Genomic DNA, 19,899 nt, shown 5'->3' with positions numbered 1-19,899 from the left:
TTTTCGGTGTCCTTACAATCGATATCTGCACATCTGGTTTAACAGTCACTTTTTTTTTTCTATTTTTGATTCACTTTTGTAGGGAGAACTTTTTCCTGAAGCTCTGTCTATGGTGTTGAGTGGGTAGGACACATTACTTTGTTTCTGAGTGCATGCAGTAATGTAGTCTCTGTGTGATTTCTTTGTCTGTAGACAGTGTTAGTGGAATCTGTGATTTCCTCAGTGGGTTAGGTTGTGGTTATTAGTGAAGGTTGTGGTAAAGTTGTGATGGAGACTGAGATGGCAGTTGGGTCAGTCTTCAGGCCCCAGTCATGGCAGCAGTGAGCTGAGTTTGCCTGTCTTTGTGTCCCATGATAGTGTACACTGGCACCTGTGTTGGCAGTTATGGGTGGGCTGATTCTTGGACCTCTAGGTGGCTTACTTGAATGTCAGTAGTGGCAGCAGTGTGTCAGGTGGGTGAGTGAGTTCCTGGGCCCCTGGGAAGCTGGTCTGGCATGGGTGATGACAATAGCAGTACTGGAGCAATTTTCTGGGGCCCAAGTGGTGTGCATATTCATGTTGGCAGTGCTCGTAAATGGCTAGGTTGACCAGTCTTCAGACCCGCATGTTATGCTTGCAGATAAGTGCCAGCTAAGGTGGTGGTGGCTGGGAGTTTAGTCTCAATTTCAGGCCCATGGAAGGAGTGGTCAAGTGTCCGAGGTGGTAGATTAGGTTGGGCAATCGCCTGGGCTGTGTGCTGTATGTCGAGGGGGAGAATGGCATAGTCAGGTTGGATGGGCCTGTGCTTCCCAATGGTGAGGGAGGACACCAGCCACTGTGAGCGAGGGCATGGCAATCCTTAGGCTCCAGGTGGAGTGATCCAGTGAGGGAAGTAGCAGTTGCATTGAGGATATCCCACTGGAGAAGATGGGGCCGACTTCAGTGGCCACAGTCTGGGCCAGCAGGTGGAGAACGCATATCCCTGCTTCATCCTAGTTCTGATGGGGCTCACCCCACATCCCTGGCAGTGTTAACGTGTGCCTAGCTTGCACTCCAGCCCTGGCTGCAGGAGTCCCTGCCCAGATCATGACCAAGTCCCAGCAGCAACTCATACTTCACTTGTGTCCCAGTCTCAAGTCCCAGCGGTACTTGCTTCCTGGCACTGGCAGCTGCAGCCTGCACATTGCTCACTTCTCAGCTCGGGCTATGGGAGTACTCCCAGCTCATGCTGCAGTCCCAGCAGTGACAATCCCCTTTTCCTGAACGCCTCTGTCCCAGTGCTGCTGGGCCCCACGACAGTGTGCAGAAGCTAAGTTTGAAAATGATGCCTTGCTATAGCTTCTTAGGTCTCAGAAGAGTGAGGGACTCAATGTGAGCTCCCCCCCGGAGTAATTCCATCCAGTCGTCTCCCAGCAGCTTCTTGTGTTAGTTTCAGAGACTGGGAGGGTCGAGGGGCTCTTACGTGACCAGGATTGCATGATTCCATGGTGGGGTTGTGCGTTGCTGGAAGTCTCTCACTCACTCTTCCCCACATTGGGAAGTTACTCCCAGCTCCTAGCCAATCCTGGCCAGGTGGGCTGCCTTGTTTTCTTCTCCTTCCTCAGTTTTGGTGTTTTCTGTCACTTCTTCCTTGAATTCCAGTGTCCTGTCTTGGATAATGTATTCAAAGTGTGACTCTGTATACACTATTTTGATTCCCCTAAGTGGACGAGGAAAGCATGAAATTCTTCTCATCTGCCATCTTGAAGTCTTTCCTCTATAAGTTTTAGTATGTCCAATTTAAATGAGAGAATAAAAGGGATGAATTATTAAAATAAAGAAGTTCAAAGATAACTCAGATACATTAGAAGGGAGGAAATAATAAAGATAAAATCAGCAATTAATTATAAAGCAAAAAATAAAAATGATAAGTAAACCCAAGAGCTGGATTTTGAAAATGACAGTAGAGTAAATAAACTTCTGGCAATTATAAATGAGAAAAAGAGAAAGCTAGCATAAATACTTAAAATTAGGACAGAACTAAAAGGAGTCAAACAGATACTGGGCAAATGATGTATTCTAAGAAAATATCAAAAACAACTTAATTCTATATATTTGAAATTTTGTTAGAAGTACATGGAGAGCAAATATGAATTACTAGAAATTAACAGAGAATTAGATCAATTGAGATACCTTTATTGAGAAAAAGATCCTAGGAGGAAACCCACCAAATCCGCTTAGTGTATGGTAGGATTTATTTTGGATTCAGCCTTATCTTGTTCTGTCACTTACTATGTGACCTTAGGCAGGATACTCACCGCTTTCAGCCTCATTTCCCTCATCTAAAGAAGGGGGAGAGTTATTTCCCTCGCATGGTGTTTTTGTGACAGTCGTATTAAATGATGCACGTGAAATGCATAGCACAGTGCTGGCCCATCACTAGTATACAATACATGATGACCATTTACACTGAGCAGAAATTGGAATAAGATCTCAAGTACTGTGGGTCCAGATGGATTTATGAATGTATTCTTTCATGCAATTTTCTGCATGTATATGTCATTAAAATATAACTTAAATGTATCCCTTCCATATTTTAAGGCATAGTTATCTTCTAGGTGATCCAAACACAGAGAAAATACAATGTGTTTGCATTTGGCGTACAATTATAAAGATAGATGCAACAATTCTAAGTAAAATGATGGCAAATTAAATCCGTTTGTATAGTAAAAGAATGAAATGCCGTAGCAGAGGAGAGTTTATTTTGGAAATGGTAATTGAACATTTATTGTGTGATCATCCGTGTATTAGATGCTTCATTAAAAACTAGATTAATTAGTGATCACAGAACCTTATGAGTTATTATCATCATCTTATAGCTAAAGAAATGAAAGCTGAGTGAGGTCAGACAAGTTGATAAAGGCCAAAGTAAGCACTACAGCTGACATTCCACTACAGTCTCACTTACTCTAAAGTGTGAAAGTACTTTCCATTATGTCATCCTGAATCTGATTTAATAAACTCCTAAAGTTGGATTTGATAATTCTCAGCCCCATCATTGATGAAAATTCTTCAATTGCTTAGAGTAGACACATTTTTCTATAATATGTTGAAAAGTATCTGTAGTAAGCACTAAATTTCATGCTTAGTGGCGACATATCAGGGCCATTCCTAATAATTTCTTTTATCTCTATTTAAAAAATTTATAGATGTTCTGGTCAATGTAATAAGACATGGTTCAGAAACAAATTTATAATAATGGAAAAAAGAGACATTGTCTTTATTTGCAAGTGATACAATTATCTGTACAGCTTGCCCCAAATGATCAACTAAAATGATAATAAGAAGAAGATAGATATGCAAGATAATCAAATATTTAAGGAATATTGAAAATAGCTTTTATATATACTAACAATACCAGTTAGAAGATATAATGGAAACAACTCAGACCTCAGATCCCCATTAGCAATGCAAGTACAAAATACTAACTTTTTTTTTTTGAGACTGAGTCTAGCTCTTTCGCCAGGCTGGAGTGCAGTGGCGTGATCTCGGCTCACTGCAACCTCCGACTCCCTGATTCAAGCAACTCTCCTGCCTCAGCCTCCCAAGTAGCTGGGATTACAGGCACATGCCACCATGCCCAGCTAATTTTTGTAGTTTTAGTAGATACAGGGTTTTACTATGTTGGCCAGGCTCATCTCGATCTCCTGACCTTGTGATCTGCCCACCTTGGCCTCACAAAGTGCTGGGATTACAGGTGTGAGCCACCGTGCCCAGCCAAAATACTAACTTTTTAATAAGAATTATGCGGTGTATACATGGAGAAGATGACAGTGATCAATTGGGAGAAATAAATAAAAACTTGAATAGATGAGGGGGCTGACACACCATAGTACTAGTTAAGGACACTCATGTTATAAAGATGTAATTTTTCTTCAAATTAATTTATAGGTTTGACTTAATTTTATTCTAAATTTTATTCAGGAAGGGGTGTCTTGAAATCTAGTGAAGTGATTGTAGACTTCATGTGGATGAATAAAAAAATGTGTAATAGGTTTTTAGAGAATGGGATGGGAGTAAAAACATTCACTCAGTGTATTCATTGGTTCTAAGATTTTCAAAAATATGAAATTATATGTGCTAGAATGGAGGGAATATGATAATCAATAAGTTAAAACCTTCATGAATTCTTAAATTAAGACTTCTACTACAGCATATACTTTCCTCCCATAAAATGCAGTAAAATTTAACTGAATAATGCATGTTTTTCTTCAGAGCCTTAATGATTCTATAAATACATGACTAAAGAAATGAATAAAGTAATTGGCTTTTTAAACCGCGAAACACAGCTTTTTAGCACTTCATAAGAGTTATTACAAGGGTGAAAAGGAAGAGAAAAATACAAAAGCCTGTTGAGATGTAAATGCTGGTGGTTGGCTGGGCTTGGCCACCAGTTAAATGGCCCACCCCATCTTTAGTGAGCAGGTTATTAGAAGCCATGCTTCAGGACAACACAACTGAAACTTATTGGGTCATTGTTAAGTTGGGTTATCTACAAAGCTCAGCCTGAGACAAGAACTCACATGCAATTGATAAGTTGTAGGAAACCTCTAAACAGGTGTAGAAACACGTCAGGGAAGGGGAAAGAGACAAAGATGGCTTTCAACTGAAACCTAGCTCCCACCTCATTCCACAGGACCCTAATGTTTTCCTTCCTTGAGGGAGAGAGGCTGGACTTTTATAACTCTCTGTCAGTCATTGACTGTGGGACCCCCAAAGAGAAAATCTCTCAAGCATCTCAGGAGGGAGCAGCTGTGAGCCATTAGCAGCCACTACTCACAGCAGCCGGGGATGGGTGGTCCAGTCTACAAAATATAAAAGGGGTCTGGGCAGGGCACCAGTGGCATTTGTTGCATTCATGGTCCTTGGGTGTACCTTGTGGATTCATGTCAAGAAAATGAATAATAAAATGGTACATGCTAAATATATACCATAGATACAGAAAAAGAGCCTAGGAGGAAACTCACCAAAGTTTTGATGGTGATTATTTCTTAATGATGGTGATTTTAATTTTGTTCTTATTCTTTAAAATGTTGTCCATATTCTGAAAAATATGTGCATGACTTAACACCAGAAAATAGAATAGTAACGGATCTGGGTAGTACATTTGAGCAGATGGATCAGAGTTGGGATCTGCCTTTGCTAACTTCTAATCTGCGGGTTATTTGGGCTGGTTACCTAGCCTGTCTGAGCCTCAGCTTTCTCATCTGTAAAATGGGTTTGACAGATGTGACACATAATGCTAGATATTTTTTGTTTGCCCGGAATCTGTTCCCCCCTTTTCCTGATGTGTCATCCCTTGCTTGTTTAGAAAACTGCTCCGGCCTTACTTTGCATGCTGCTGCCTTACTCCAGCTGTTCATTAGAATCACAGTAACCTCCATAATCCCATACCCACAGTGGTGAGTGTGTAACTCAGACTCAGATACTATCAGAATTTTCTCCAGATTTTTGCAAGTTGGAGACCAAGTTCTCTTTTCCTTGGGCCATGAGTTTTACGACTCTAAGGCAGGGCTGTCAGCAGCTATTTTGCTTGCTACATGGAGAATGTCTTTCTGAATTCAGCACAACAAAGAAAGCAGCAGTAGCAGTCCTGGTGGCCAAGCCCCCACTTTATGACTTTGTTCTGGGTCCTCAAGTCTTTGTCTTTGCAGCTATTTTTCTAGCAAAGATTTTTTTCTTTTTCTTGAGCTGGTTTTAGTTGGGTTTTTGTGAGTTGCAACCAATACAGCACAACTAATACAAAGTCTGTTGCTAGGATTATTGCTACTGTCATTTCTGTCATCTGGAATACCCACTACTCACCTGCCCATCCTGCTCCTCCACCCCCTAGAGATTGTGCTCTCTTTTTCATTCTCATGATTTCCACCACCCAGTTTAGCTCTTGATTCACTGTATGCCTCAGGTTGTTAGCTCATAAGCCTCTCTGAGGTTGCCTGCATAACTTTAACACATAGTAGGTGCCCACAACTGTAAAAATCAGAACTTGAAGGGACCTTGGAAATCATCAAGTTAAAAAGCAATAGAACTAAAGAGGGAAGGAGAGAAATAAATCATCAAGTCTGTAGAGTGGAGACACTGAGGTCCAGGCGCAAGTGGCTTCTTGCCTGTGTCAGAGACGTGGCTAGATTCCATGCTCATCTCTTTAGTCTACTGTGTTTGACTTTCTGCCTTGCTTGGACACTGAATACCAAGACAAAATTTAAAAAAAAACACATCAACAGTAGGATTATTTATGTCTCAGTTGAGTTTTAGAGCTGGTTGACAAGAGAAAAGATGCAGAAGAATTTTTTTGTTGCTGCTGTTGTATGTCTATTTTTTACTTTTAGTTTTCTAATTTAAGCCCCAATTTCCTTCCTAATGGTGCAATTAAAATCACTGAAACTCAAGTGGAAACTGGAACCCATCTCGTTAGACAAGACGGAAAATCAAGGAGAGGCAAAGGAGAGAGTGGCTGAACTGCATGTACCTCTAATGGTGCAAGCAGAACAGCTTCTATCTTTGAATAAAACCCAGAGGTGATGTCCTGAGGTGGTGGAAGAGCCTCCTGCTTGCCTTCCTTAGCTTTCAGAAGCTGCTCTCCCAGCCCGTAAAACCCAACATCAACTCTAAAATATGCTGTTTTTATGGAGATGGTTTAGTGCTTGAGATTTCTTGCCAGTTCAGAAGCAGGAGGTCCTTGCTGGGGACCAAGAGGACATCTGTCCCTGCCAGAGTGTTATGTTCTGGAGATAGCTGAAACCAATGACCTCCAAGCCCTGGAAGCCCCATCATCACTTCCCTGTGACCTGAAATGTTGACTTAGTACCCCGGCATTAATGATGCCTTGTGTTTTATTTCTAAATCATGCTTTATTCTGGCCACAGAAGGGAAACTACAAAACAAAAAGATATCCACAGCCATGTTTAAGCTACTTGGGATTTGTTGCTGGAAGTAGGAAACTTGTAAAAGGCTTATTTGAATCCTGAGAGAAAACATGTAGTATAGAGAGCACAGGCTCTGGAATCAGAGCAGGGATGCTGGAGGTCCCTCCTGTGTGACCTCAAGCAAGTCACTTAACCTTTCTGAGGCTGTTCTTATTCTATTGTAGTTATTCTATTGTATAGAGCAATAATGTTCCCAGGAGTGGCATGTTCTGCAACTTAACAATTCTGAAGTGTTGAACTTGACTGCTTTTAGACCCCGGCCAGCATGTTTGGTGGGAGTAAAGACCATGATGAAAATAATTATGCTCAGCCCAAATGAGAGAACTGAAGGTTGTATAGAAGATCAGGGTTCATCTCTCCACAGGCAGCCTCCCTACAGCTTTTCTTCTGAAGCCATTGAACAGTCTCCCATACCTTCCCAGCTCCTAGTTCTCCTCCGATGAAAACTATAGCTTTCCTAACATGTACTTCACCCCTCTCCTTGCTTGTTCTGTGGCCTCTCTATTAGAATCTGGCTACCAGACCAGGGGCAGGGGCAGGGGCTAATGCCTATAATCTCAATAATTTGCAAGGTTGAAATGGGAGGATTTCTTGAGCCTGGGAGTTCAAGGCTGCAATGAGCTATGATCGCACTGTTGCACTGCAGCCTGGGTGACACAGCAAGACCTCCTGTCTTAAAAACCAAAACAACAGAAACAAAACAATCCGACTATCAGAGAGCTCCTCATTGATCATCTTTAAGGGTTTGCCTATTTCTTCACCATTCCCTCTTTCTCCCTTTCTTAATGCCTCCCTGAGGTTCAAATGTACATTTTTAACTTTTAAGAAATATTTCAAACATAATATATATATGTGTGTGTACTCATACGTACACACACACACACACACACACACACACACACAAATAAGACATCTGGGTACAAGAATCTTGCACATTTTGTTTCAGAATTTGTACATACTTACTTTAGAATGTTTACTTAAAAAGGAAATAGAACATTGCCGACAAAGTCACCCTGCTCATTCTTTCCCTGCCTGTTCCTACTCAGAGGTCACCAGAACTGTGCACTTACTTTGTATCATTTCTTCCCCTGAGTCTGTACTTCTATTCATATGTATGAGTCCCTTAACAATATAAACTACTGTTATTTGTGTTTCAAAAATTTACATGTTTATTATCCTACTATACATATCAATTGCAACTTCCTTTTTTTCCTCTCCCAACATTATGTTTTTCAGATTTATCCATTTTGATTCATATGCGCTATTCCTTTTACTTTAAATATTGTGTGAATAAACCACAGTTTATCTATTCTACTGAGAAATATTTAGGTTGTTCTACTTTTCTCTATTATATAAATTGCAACTATAAACACTGAATGTGTGTTTTTGGTCACAGCTGTGAGAATAGCTTCAGTCTGGACGTCTGGAAGTAGAATTGCTCTGTTATAAGGCAGATTGTATTAGTCCATTTTCATGCTGCTATTAAAGATATACCCAAGACTGGGTAATTTATAAAGGAAAGAGGTTTAATTAACTCACAGTTCTGCAGGGCTGGGGAAGCCTCAGGAAACTTACAATCATGGCATAAAGGGAAGCAAACATACCCTTCTTCACATGGTAACAGCAAGGAGAAGTGCAGAGTGAAGTGGGGGGAAAGCCCTTATAAAACCATCTGATTTTGTGAGAACTCTCACTATCAAGAGAACAGCATAGAGCTTAACTGCCCCCATGATTCAATTATGTGCCACAGGTTCCCTCCCATGACACGTGGAGATTATGGGAACTACAGTTCAAGATGTGGATTGAGTAGGGACACAACCAAACTATATCATTCCACCCCAGCCCCTCCCAGATCTCATGTCCTCACATTTCATAACACAATCATGCCTTCCCAACAGTCTCCCAAAGTCTTAACTCATTCCAGCATTAACTCAAAAGTCAAAGTCCAAAGTCTCATCTGAGACAAGATGAGTCCCTTCCACCTATGAGCCTGTAAAATCAAAAGCAAGTCAGTTACTTCCTAGATACAATGGGGGTACAGGTATTGGGTAAATACACCTATTCCAAACGGGAGAAACTGGCCAAAACAAAGGGACTGCTGGCCCCATGCAAGTCTAAAATCCAATAGGGCAGTCATTTAACCTTAAAGTTCCAAAATGATCTCCTTTGACTCCATGTTAAAGGCCCCATCCAAGTCCAAAATCTAATAGGGCAGTCATTAAACCTTAAAGTTCCAAGGTGGTCTTGTTTGACTCCATGTCTCCCATCCAGGTCATACCAATGCAAGAGGTGGGCTCCTACAGTCTTGGGCAACTCCACTCCTGTGGCTTTGCGGGATATAGCCCCGCTCCAAGTTGCTTTCATGAGCTGGCATTGAGTGTCTATGGCTTTTCCAGGCACATGGTGCAAGCTGTTGGTGAATCTGCCATTCTGGCACCTGGAAGGTGGTGGCCCTCTTCTCACAGCCCCATTAGGCAGTGCCCCAGTGGGGACTCTATGCTCTCTTCAGCACTGCCCTAGCAGAGGTTCTCCATAAGGGCTCAACCCCTGGAGCAGACTTCTACCTGGATATCCAGGCAATTCCATACATCCTCTGAAATCTAGGCAGAGGTTCCCAAACCTCAGTTCTTGACCTGTGTGCATCCACAGGCTCAACACTATGTGAAAGCTGCCAAAGCTTGGGACTTGAACCCTCTGGAGCTACTGCCTGAGCTGTACCTTGGGAGTGGCTGGAATGCAGGGCACCAAGTGTTGGGGCTGCACATAGCAGGGGGGCCCTGGACCAGGCCCAGGAAATCATTTTTCCCTCCCAGGCCTCTGGTCCTGTGATTGGAGGGGCTGCCATGTTCTCTGATATGCCCTGGGGACATTTTACCCATTGTCTTGGTCATTAGCATTTGGCTCCTCATTACTTATACAATTTTCTGCTGCCAGTGAATTTATCCCCAGAAAATGGGTTTTTCTCTTCTACGGCATCATCAGGCTGCAAACTTTTCAACTTTTTATGCTCTGCTTCCTCTTGAATGCTTTACTGCTTAGAAATTTCTTCTGCCAGATATCCTAAATCATCTCCCTCAAGTTCAAAAAGTTCCACAGATCTCTAGGGCAGGGGCAAAATACTGCCAGTCTCTTTGCATAGCAAGAGTGACCTTTACTCCAGTTCCCAACAAGTCCCTTATCTCTATTTGAGACCACCTCAGCCTGGACTTTATTGCTCGTTATGACTCTTAGCATTTTGGTCAAAGCCATTCAACAAGTCTCTAGAAAATTCCAAACTTTCCCACATCTTCCTGTCTTCTGAGCTCTCCAAATCTCTAGGAAGTTCCAAACTTTCTGACATTTTCCTGTCTTCTTCTGAGTCTTTTAAACTGTTTCAACCTCTGCCTGTTACCCAGTTCCAAAGTCGCTTCCACATTTTTGGGTATCTTTACAGCAGCGCCCCACTGCTTGGTACCAACTTACTGTATTAGTCTTTTCTCACACAGCTATTAAAGACATAACAAAGACTGGGTAATTTATAAAGAAAAGAGGTTTAACTCACAGTTCTGCATGGCTAGGGAGGCCTCAGGAAACTTACAATCATGGTGGAAGGGGAAGCAAACATGTGCTTCTTCACATGGTGGCCCAAGAAGTACAGAGTGAAGAGAGTGAAGAGCCCCTTATAAGACCATCAGATCTCATGAGAACTCACTATCACAAGAACAGCATGGAGGTAACTGCCCCATGATTCAAATACCTCCCACCAGGTCCCTCCCACGACACTTGGGGATTATGGAAACTACAGTTCAAGATGAGATTTGGGTGGGGACACAGCCAAACCATGTTGCAGATATACTCTGTCTTCACGTGTACTAACTGTGGCTAGACTGTTCTCCAAAAGGGTGCTACCTGTTTATACTCCCACCAGCAATGTAAATATTTGTCATTATCAAACTTTTAAGATTTGCACATTTAATGAGTGTCAAATTTTGTAAAATTTGCATTCCTTTGTTTACTAGCAAGATTGGCTTTCTTTTTTATGTATTTTGGCTATTTGGTTTTCTGTTTCTGTAACTTGATTATTCATATTCTTTACCTCATATTATGTTATCTGTTTGTATTTTTCTTACTGATTCTGGATTCTACTTATCAGTTATACACGTTGCAAATATATTCTCCCAGGCTTTTAACTTTGTTCATCGTGTCTGCTTTGCATCTTGTTTTCTAATTATTTTTGGTCGAATTTTTCTTTTTATCTTTTTTGTAATGATTCTTATTCTTAATGATTTTTGTCTTAAGAATGATTTCATCTGATATTCATAGAGCCATACTGGCTGTCTCTTTTTTTGCAGTTGTTGGGAGTATCTTTTTCTATGCGTTTATTTTCAACCTTTCTGTGACCTTGTGTTTTAGAAATATCACTTATACATATCATATAATTGGGTTAATTTTAAAATTCAGTTTGAGTCTTTGAATTTGAGCCATTCTATTTTGCCTAAGAACGCTTATTGTCCTTACTGACATATTTGTGTTTATTATTTTGGGTCCTTCGATTTACTGTGCTGCTTTTCTTTCTTGCTTCCTCCCTTCCCTTGGTTTACTACAACATACTGTCTTTATTATTTTTTTCTACCTTTACTTAAGTATTCTGAATTTTTCCCTTTTTAGGGGTTACCCTTAAAATTTTTAATATTTATTATTGATATTAAGACTAAAAGTAATCAAATTTTTCCTTTATTATTATATGATACAAAGTCTCAGAAATTATTTAATCATCCTTTAATCTTGCAAATAATTATTGTTTAGAATATTAGTTTCACTTTTCAGTGCCCTCAAATTCATCATTGCCATCATCATCATTACTATATAGGTTACTTCTATTCATTGTTTGGTTTTGCCTGTATGTTTACCAGTTTCTTTCTCACTCCTGCTTCTTGCATTTCCCTTCTATATTTCGCTATAATTTTCTTCCTCGGATTGCACCTTTTGTTAGTTCCTTTGGTAGAACATCCCACTCGTGGGCGTTAAAATCTGATTCTAAAGTGTCTAGGACCCATGCCACAGACCCTCCCCTTCCTGGTCAGCTTGGTACCATCCCTCTTGCCACCTAGTTTGTAGTTCAGTCTTCTGTTCTGACATCTGAAGAGTCTCCTTTCTTTCCTTTAAGCTCAACCATTTATTTTAAATATTTATTCACCTCTTTTATTTGTGGGGAGAGAGGTTTTTAATGGACTCAGCAGGACATCTCTGGGGACATCAGACAAGATTTTAGAGTTTTTTTGTCAGAAGAAACAGGAAATACCAATATGTATAGAATGGTAACTCCATTTCAGGTTTATAGAACATATCAGAGACTTCCTCCCACTATTTATATCAGTATAAAATGTAAACTATAAATTACCAAATTTTTAATTCTTACTTTTTTTACTGGTTGTGAATTTATGTATTGATTTATTCAATTTATTTTATGTTATTCAAATTACAGAACACATGCTGGCTGTATAAAGGAAAAGCTAATTACATCCCTACATTGTCCAAGCCTCTGCCCTCCCCCCCACCAAGATAACCAGTGTTGCCAACCTGCTGAATATTTCTTCTTGCAGTTCTCCCTGTGAGAAAAGGTATATAAATGCATCTCCACAAATGCAGTAGTGTGTTTGTTTCTTTAACCAAACAGAATGTGTGACTTGCTTTATTCAGTTAAGAGTATTTTATTATCCAGAATTCCTAAGAATTGTTAGCTTGACAGTTGTCAGATGATCTTCCTCCATCATTTTGCAGAACTTATTTGCTTTCCATCCTTATGGATTCTGATCTTGAACTAACTCTCCCATGTCTAGCTTTTCCCTTCGGACTTGAACTTTATCCCTGTCTTCCAGGGTAGTCCTTTATGCGTGATCCACCAAAACCTGAGTTCAGAAGTCCACCCATACAAACACAGGTTGAGAACAGAATTAGATGTAACTCTCATGGAAAAAATCTGAGGCTGGTCACTGTAGGATCAATGCAAATCCACAGTGCCACTAGGCTGCAAGATGATACTAGGCCGGGAAAATATAATTTTGAAACCATGCAAGTCTAGCTCAACTGTCTGATTGCTGTGGCTGAAGACAGACCTAGGATTTATTGGTCCAAGAATCAGTCTAGGACAGTGATGCTCCACTTTGGCTGAACATCCGAATCATTTAGAAAACCTTAAAAAATACAGATTTCTAGGCCCAATTCTTATATATTTTGACAATTTGTCTGGATTTGGGGCCCAGGTATTGTCATGAATTGATTCTAATGCTTAGCCCATGTTGAGATAGGATAAAACCCAGGATAGCATGCTGACTCACCATCAGAGGTAGTCTCTTTGGGACCATGGGTTCTCAACCCAATCATTGGAGATGTCTAGATTTAGCTCTGGTATAGTGAAAAGAGCTTTTGATGTGGAATTAGCAGATTTGGTGTCTAGCCACAGTTTGCCACTTACTTATTGTGTGAACTTGAACAAATCGTTTTCCTCTCTGAATCTGTTTTCTCATCCGTAAACATGGAAATTTATGATCTGTGTTTCACACAGTGGTTGTTAGGATCAAAAGGCAAAATGTTCTTGCAACTATTTTTTGTAAGTTGTAGGGCTCTTTAGAAATGTTGAATATGAGGTCTTTTCTAGGTCTGAGACTTGTTGGTTCTCTAAATAGCGATTGACCTTTTCTGTCATGTAGGCCTGTGAATCCAGTGGAAAAAATGTGAAATTTTATTCTGAGTGTTTTGATTTTCTGAAATGCTTCCTTCAAAAACTCTCCAAGGCCAATAATTTAGGCCAGATTTAGCAGAGTAACTGAAATAATGAAAGTAATTATCCAGGTCGTTCTGGTCCCTGGATTATTTTCCCTGAGAAATATCCAAATAATTTAATGCACGAGAAATTCTGAATTAAAACTGTCTACATTGTTGATGCAGTTCCCTTCTTGCTTCTAATATAAATGAGGAGTTTCCAAAAGAGAATTTAAGCCTTTGAATGAGGGTCTATATGAAAGGGTACAAATGCTATGAGTAAACTTGCCTTTTCAAGTGGTTTAGTCTCATAGTCAAACTATTTAAATATTATGAAAGAGAGTAAAAAACCCATGAAAATTTAAATATCATTCTGAGAATGCTTTATTTTGCAGTACCATATAATTTTAACACACTAAATATATTTTAGAGTAACAATTATATTCTTCACTCAGGCATAAGATCACCTGAGTTTGTGGATGTTTCTCAAGAGGTTATTGTCATAGCATTTGGACAATGTGATTAGACAACACCAGGGGAGGTGGTCATTTCCAAACTGGAAGTTGTCTAGCATTATTAGGAACCTCTTGACTGGAAGAAAATTATCGAACATTAGTTTGGTCCTTTCTCTGTTCTTTTTTTTTTGTTTTTTTGAGACGGAGTCTCGCTCTCTCACCCAGGCTGGAGTGCAGTGGTGCGATCTCGGTTCACTGCAAGCTCCGCCTCCTGGGTTCATGTCATTCTCCTGCCTCAGCCTCCCAAGTAGCTGGGACTACAGACACCTGCCACCACGCCCAGCTAATTTTTTTTTTTTTTTTTGTATATTTAGTAGAGACGGGGTTTCACCGTGTTAGCCAGGATGGTTTCGATCTCCTGAACTACTGATCCACCCACCTTGGTGGCCTCCTAAAGTGCTGGGATTACAGGCATGAGCCACAGTGCCCAACCTTCTCTGTTCTTTTAAAAGTAATTTCATCATTGGTCCTCTTTAGCTGTGTAAATTTCTTCAACTATTACCTTAAAAAATAAAACTAGTAGAAATAGTGTGTTTCGCTTCTGCTACAAACTGAATCACAGTTGTAAGTTGTCCAATGAAGATCAATGGACCAAACTGTCATTTCATCTTTGTCTTAAAAGACAATCAAGTGTACAACTTAAGGAATCAGTCTCCTGCCTCCTGCCATTGTCAACACGATGTCTCTGAATGAAAGAATGGCTTCTGAGGAGACAGTTTTGGCCAGTGAGTTTGTGCATGGCCCTGTTCTTTACTTAGATGATCTCGAAGGTCAGGAAAGACCTGTAGCTCTTTCCTCTTTTTATCATCCAGAAAACATCAGAATGTGGTTTCTTCTTTCCACCTCTATTTGTGTATGTGTGATCAGCCAGGAAGAAAACGAGCATTCTTTGAGCTACTACCTGCGTTGTGTTGGGAGTTTACATAGACAATATTAATCTTCACACACCTTCTGTAAGGTAGATGTTGTCATGCCCATTTTAATGATGAGGGAGCTGAAGTTTAGAGACATTACATAACTTGGCTAAAGCCATGGGCTGATAACCAGATGAGTGGGTATGTATGACTCTAGGACCGGCGTTTTGCCCCTTGGGTCAAGGGGAACAGTCAAGAAGTGTATATTTTCTGAGCCAAAATTCAGATACTAGAGTTGCATTTGGCATAAAGGGTATGAGATATTTGTAACTGGGACTTTCATAGCAAAGTAGGAAGTAGATGAGGTATGTTTCAGTGCTGGCTTAACTTACTGTTCTTTGTGTTTCTCAGCTCAGGTTGACTGGGTCTAAGATGGGTCTCACTTGTAAGCACATAGCAAATTTGATTGCAAAGATGAATGTTAGTGGGAACATCTGAGTAGCAATGAGGCATGCATGCTATGACCTGTTTTACCTGGAGACTATGATTATTATCAACACAAATCTGATATTATGTTGATTACTTCATTCATTCACTTAACGTTTACCAAGGATCCAGCATAAATCAGATAATATTGAAGGTGCTAGAGAGAGAGTGATGAACAAGACAGAAATCTTTACATTTATTGAGTACAAGACAGATGATATGAGGATAAATAGATAATACCCATCCTGAAAGGTTTTACAATCAAGTTGAAAAATCAAACATATTATCAGTTCACTTGATTAGTAGGTAATGAAACTAAGTGCTAGAGGCACAAGTAAATAGCTAATGGAGCACAGAATAGGATGGTGAAAGGCCGTAGTTAAGTTTTACAGTACAGGTTCAGGAAATGTGTTGGGGCTAGAATATTTTAACTATACCTTAAATCATGGGGATGGAGAAAAGAGAAGTGTTCAGGACTCCACCACAGAGTCCTGGACACCTCTAAGAGTAGTTCAAAGTATAATTCTAATATATCCCAGGGTTCCAAATGGACCAGTCACCCATGTTCTTACATTCCCAGGAGCAGTCTAGGAAGAAAAAATTAATTATGAATATTTCAAGCCAATTCCTCAAGGAAAAGAGCACGAAGAGCACAGGCAGGTTTCTATGGGCAACGTAAGAAAGTGGCTTATATTCCACTGGCTGGAACTCAGTCATTTGGTATCTTAGGTGGGGTTCTTCAGAAGCAGGCCTTGAGAAGAGAGTTTGTCCATGGGAAGTGCTCCCAGGAGAAGCCAGCAAAGCAACAGAACTGGGAAGTGGAAGAGGGCAAGCATGGTGTAATTTCAGGCAAAGTCCCAGAGCCGGCTTGATTTTGTGGGGAGCTCTGGGAGATGAATTAGGTCCCACCTCAAGGCAAGGGGTCTGGGCTTTCATATTCTGGTTAAGGGCTGCCCCAGGGCAGGGGATGTACATGCCTGACATATTTGGCTCTCTGAAAGTACAAGGCTCCATTAGCCAAAGGCAGCCTTCAAAATCACAGGTATGGCCGGATGTGGTGGCTCACGCCTATATTCCCAGCACTTTGGGAGGCCGAGGTGGGTAGATCACTTGAGGTCCGGAGTTCAAGACCAGGCCGGTCAACATGGTGAAACCCCGCCTCTACTAAAAAAAATGCAAAATATGAGCTGGGTGTGGTAGCATGCGCCTGTAATCCCAGCTACTTGGGAGACTGAGAAAGGAGGATTGCTTGAACCTGGAGGTGGAGGTTGCAGTGAGCCGAGATTGTGCCATTGCACTCCAGCCTGGGCGACAGAACGAGACATTGTCTTAAAAAAAAAAAAAAAAAGGAAGTCACAGGTGCAAACCCTTGGAATCAGAACCCTCTAAAACAGGAGAATAGGCACACAGTAATTGAATCTAGAGAGACTGAGCAAACACAGATAGTGTCCACTCCATGTGGCTACATGGAATTACAAGGGAGGCTGGCAAATGTAATCTAGCAGTAGCCTCAGGAAGAGGAGAAAAACATGGATCTGATAAAATACAGCAGTGTCTTCTTCACCTTTGTTTGTACCTGATACTCAGCCTGAATCCCTTTCTTTTTCTCTAAATACAGTAACACAGCACAGATGACCATTTCATCAGACTTCCATGGGTGTGCATAGGTGTAGGGGACCAAGGTGACATGGGAGTAGGAAAGGTGGTTGCCTCCATATATTCTGAGTAAAATAAAAATTGTACAACTTAACTCCTGTCTATAGTGATATAAACGTCAAAAAGTACTACCATCACTTCATGTCTTTCTTTTGGTCTGCCCTGGGAATCCCCCTACCTGCTAACATAATGACCTTGGAGAACTTTCTGGGTCTGGGAGCATGGGTCCCTGGGAAGACCACTGGCTCCCATAGGCTCAGCTCCTTGTTCTGGTTCCTGCTGACCTCCTTGGCCTCATCTCCCACCAGCCTCCTCTCCCTCCCAACATCCAGCCATTCCCGAGCACATCTGGCTGCTCCCGTTTCAAGGACCTCCTTTTTTCTACCTGGAAAGCCCACTCTCTTCCTTGTTGGCCTGTCCGTTGAACTTCTCTTCTCTTAAAGCCCAGCTCAGAAGTCACCTCCAAACACACTTTCCCAAGCTTGCACGGATAACCTCTCTTTGTTTTAGCAACGAAAATAATAATGACCATCTTTTCAGGGAGCCAGGCCATCCTTGACTGACTGCTTCAGGGCTTGGGGGACGAGTCACAAGGGACACAAAAGAACAAGAAGATTTCTCTCCAGTTTTCTTGACTTGGCCCTTTAAATCTGGTAGATCCAGAACTGATCTGGTCAGTTGAGCCCTAGTGGCCACCCAGGACACAGTTTGAGGTGTCAGACCAGATTTATTTATCTTCCCTGGTCTCCTGCAGTTTCTTCTGCTTACATTTCACAGAGGACTGTAAGAGCATGAACTCCAGGAAAAAAATGCCTAAGGAGAAACTCAGAGGAGAGTGCAGCTCTATTAACCATTGTGTCTGACGATCTAAAACTGTTGGATTGCAGAAAAATCAATTGATTTCTCTTTTGTTTCACTTCAGTCTCTTCTTCACCTAAGAAATGATTTTGTTCAAGTTGTTTTCAATATCAGTATCATTGAGCCTAAAAAGGCCTCAATGGCTCATTGACTTGGTCTTCCAGGGAGTTACTCAAATATGAGGTGCAATAATTTTCTAATAACACCCCAAATTAGTAAACAGGGGAAACTGTAGCACTATATTTTGTTTCATCCAGTTCTCAGAGTATGTTTACATTGGTCCTGAAAATAATTTTCCTTCTCGTAGGGTGCCTGCTGTGTAAAAGTCCTTTAAGGAACACATGGGTAGAAAAACTGAGACTGATGACTACTTGGCAATCGATTTGTTAAAGGAAAGGAGGAAACAGGTGAAAGCATCTTGAAAGCCTTGGCCAGGTGTAGATTCGTATTTGAATTTATTTCTTAAGTTTCCAGGCCTCTCTCCCCGAGCCTGTTATTTTCCTCTCTTTCTTTCTTAACAGCATTCTTCTTGTGATGGCTAATTTTATGTCAACTTGATTGGGCTAAGAGATGCCCAGATTGCTGGTAAAGCATCATGTCTGAGTGTGTCTGTGAGGGTGTTTTTAAAGGGATTAGCATTCGAAGCAGTGGACTCAGTAAAGATGATCCACCCTCACCAATGTGGGTGGGCATCCTCCAATCTGTTGAGGGCCTGAATAGGACAAAAAGGCAGAGAAGGGGATAATTTGCTCTCTCTGCTTAAGCTGGGACATCCATCATCTCCTGCCCTTGGACAGCCAGTGCTCCTGGTTCTTAGACCTTTGGGCTCAGACTGAATTTCACCACCAGCTTTCCTGGGTCTCCAGTTTGTAAATGGCAAATCATGGGAGCTTTTGGCCCCCATAATCAGGTGAGTAAATTCTCATAATAAGTCACCTTGTACATATGTCTGTCTCTCATATGTGTGTGTGTGTGTGTGTGTGTATATGTATATGTATATATGTAGATATTGGTTCTGTTTCTCTGGAGAACCCTGACTAACACACCTGCCTTGTGTAACTCTCCCACCTTTTCTTTTGCATTTGTCTCTCTTCCCTTCTCTTTGGGTCTTTTATTTACCAACCAGGCTCAGCCTGTTTGTCTATTACTTCTCTCCTCTTTCTCAGCCTCTTCCCTTTCTTTGCCCTGCATAATTTTCTATCCTTTACTTTCCTCTAACTGAATTTGTCATAATTTGAAGATTAAGTACATTTATATCCTTGCTGTATTTTTTTACAAGTGCATGTTATGTTTTCTGTTTTTAATTTAAAGGCAGAAGAAATGGAGAGTTTATATTTCATCCTCTTAGAGTTACAAAGAAAATTACAACCCAACCAATATCGGCCCTGAACTAAGATGCTTTCTCTATGGCATTCTTGATGGATCTTTTTTGAAGGGGTGGAGAAATCAGGAACTGTTAATAAAAGGAAGTTCTTATAACCTTTGGGAATGTTACAGTTTTAATTCTGATTCTCACTTTAGATTTTGATTCATTTAACAATTATATTACTGGCATTGCAGAAATATAAGTAAGAGGAAATGTATTGACAGATTTGGGTCTTCCTTCTTTAGCAACCCCATAACTGGTTCTATTTTATTTTCAGCATATTTCAGGGAGAACACAAAGACAGAACCAGATCTGTAGCTGAGAAATCTGAGTGTGAACCCTCTATCAGCCATACTGGTTCTGTGACTCTGATAAGTCAACCTCTTTGAGGCTCAGTTTCCTCATATGTAGAATGAAATCAATAAAACTACTTTGCAGGCTTGTGAGGATTAAATAAGGTAAGTTATGTGAAAATATGT

At 40.8% G+C, this 19,899-nt stretch overlaps 1 long non-coding RNA gene across 1 annotated transcript in view; it reads left to right on the top strand.

Moving 5' to 3' along the window:
• Window positions 1–19,509, top strand: part of LOC105496370 (uncharacterized) — a 187,416-nt gene extending 167,907 nt beyond the window's left edge. Inside the window, exon 4 of the long non-coding RNA XR_011614321.1 lies at window positions 19,366–19,509. This is a non-coding gene — a long non-coding RNA (uncharacterized lncRNA). The remainder of the gene's footprint in view (window positions 1–19,365) is intronic.
• The last annotated feature ends 390 nt before the right edge of the window (window positions 19,510–19,899 follow it).

The sequence above is a fragment of the Macaca nemestrina genome, chromosome 15, assembly GCF_043159975.1.
Source record: "Macaca nemestrina isolate mMacNem1 chromosome 15, mMacNem.hap1, whole genome shotgun sequence".
NCBI classification, from domain to species: Eukaryota; Metazoa; Chordata; class Mammalia; order Primates; family Cercopithecidae; genus Macaca; species Macaca nemestrina.
Note: the sequence above shows the minus strand (reverse complement) of the source record. Positions and strands in the feature narration are given on the sequence as shown.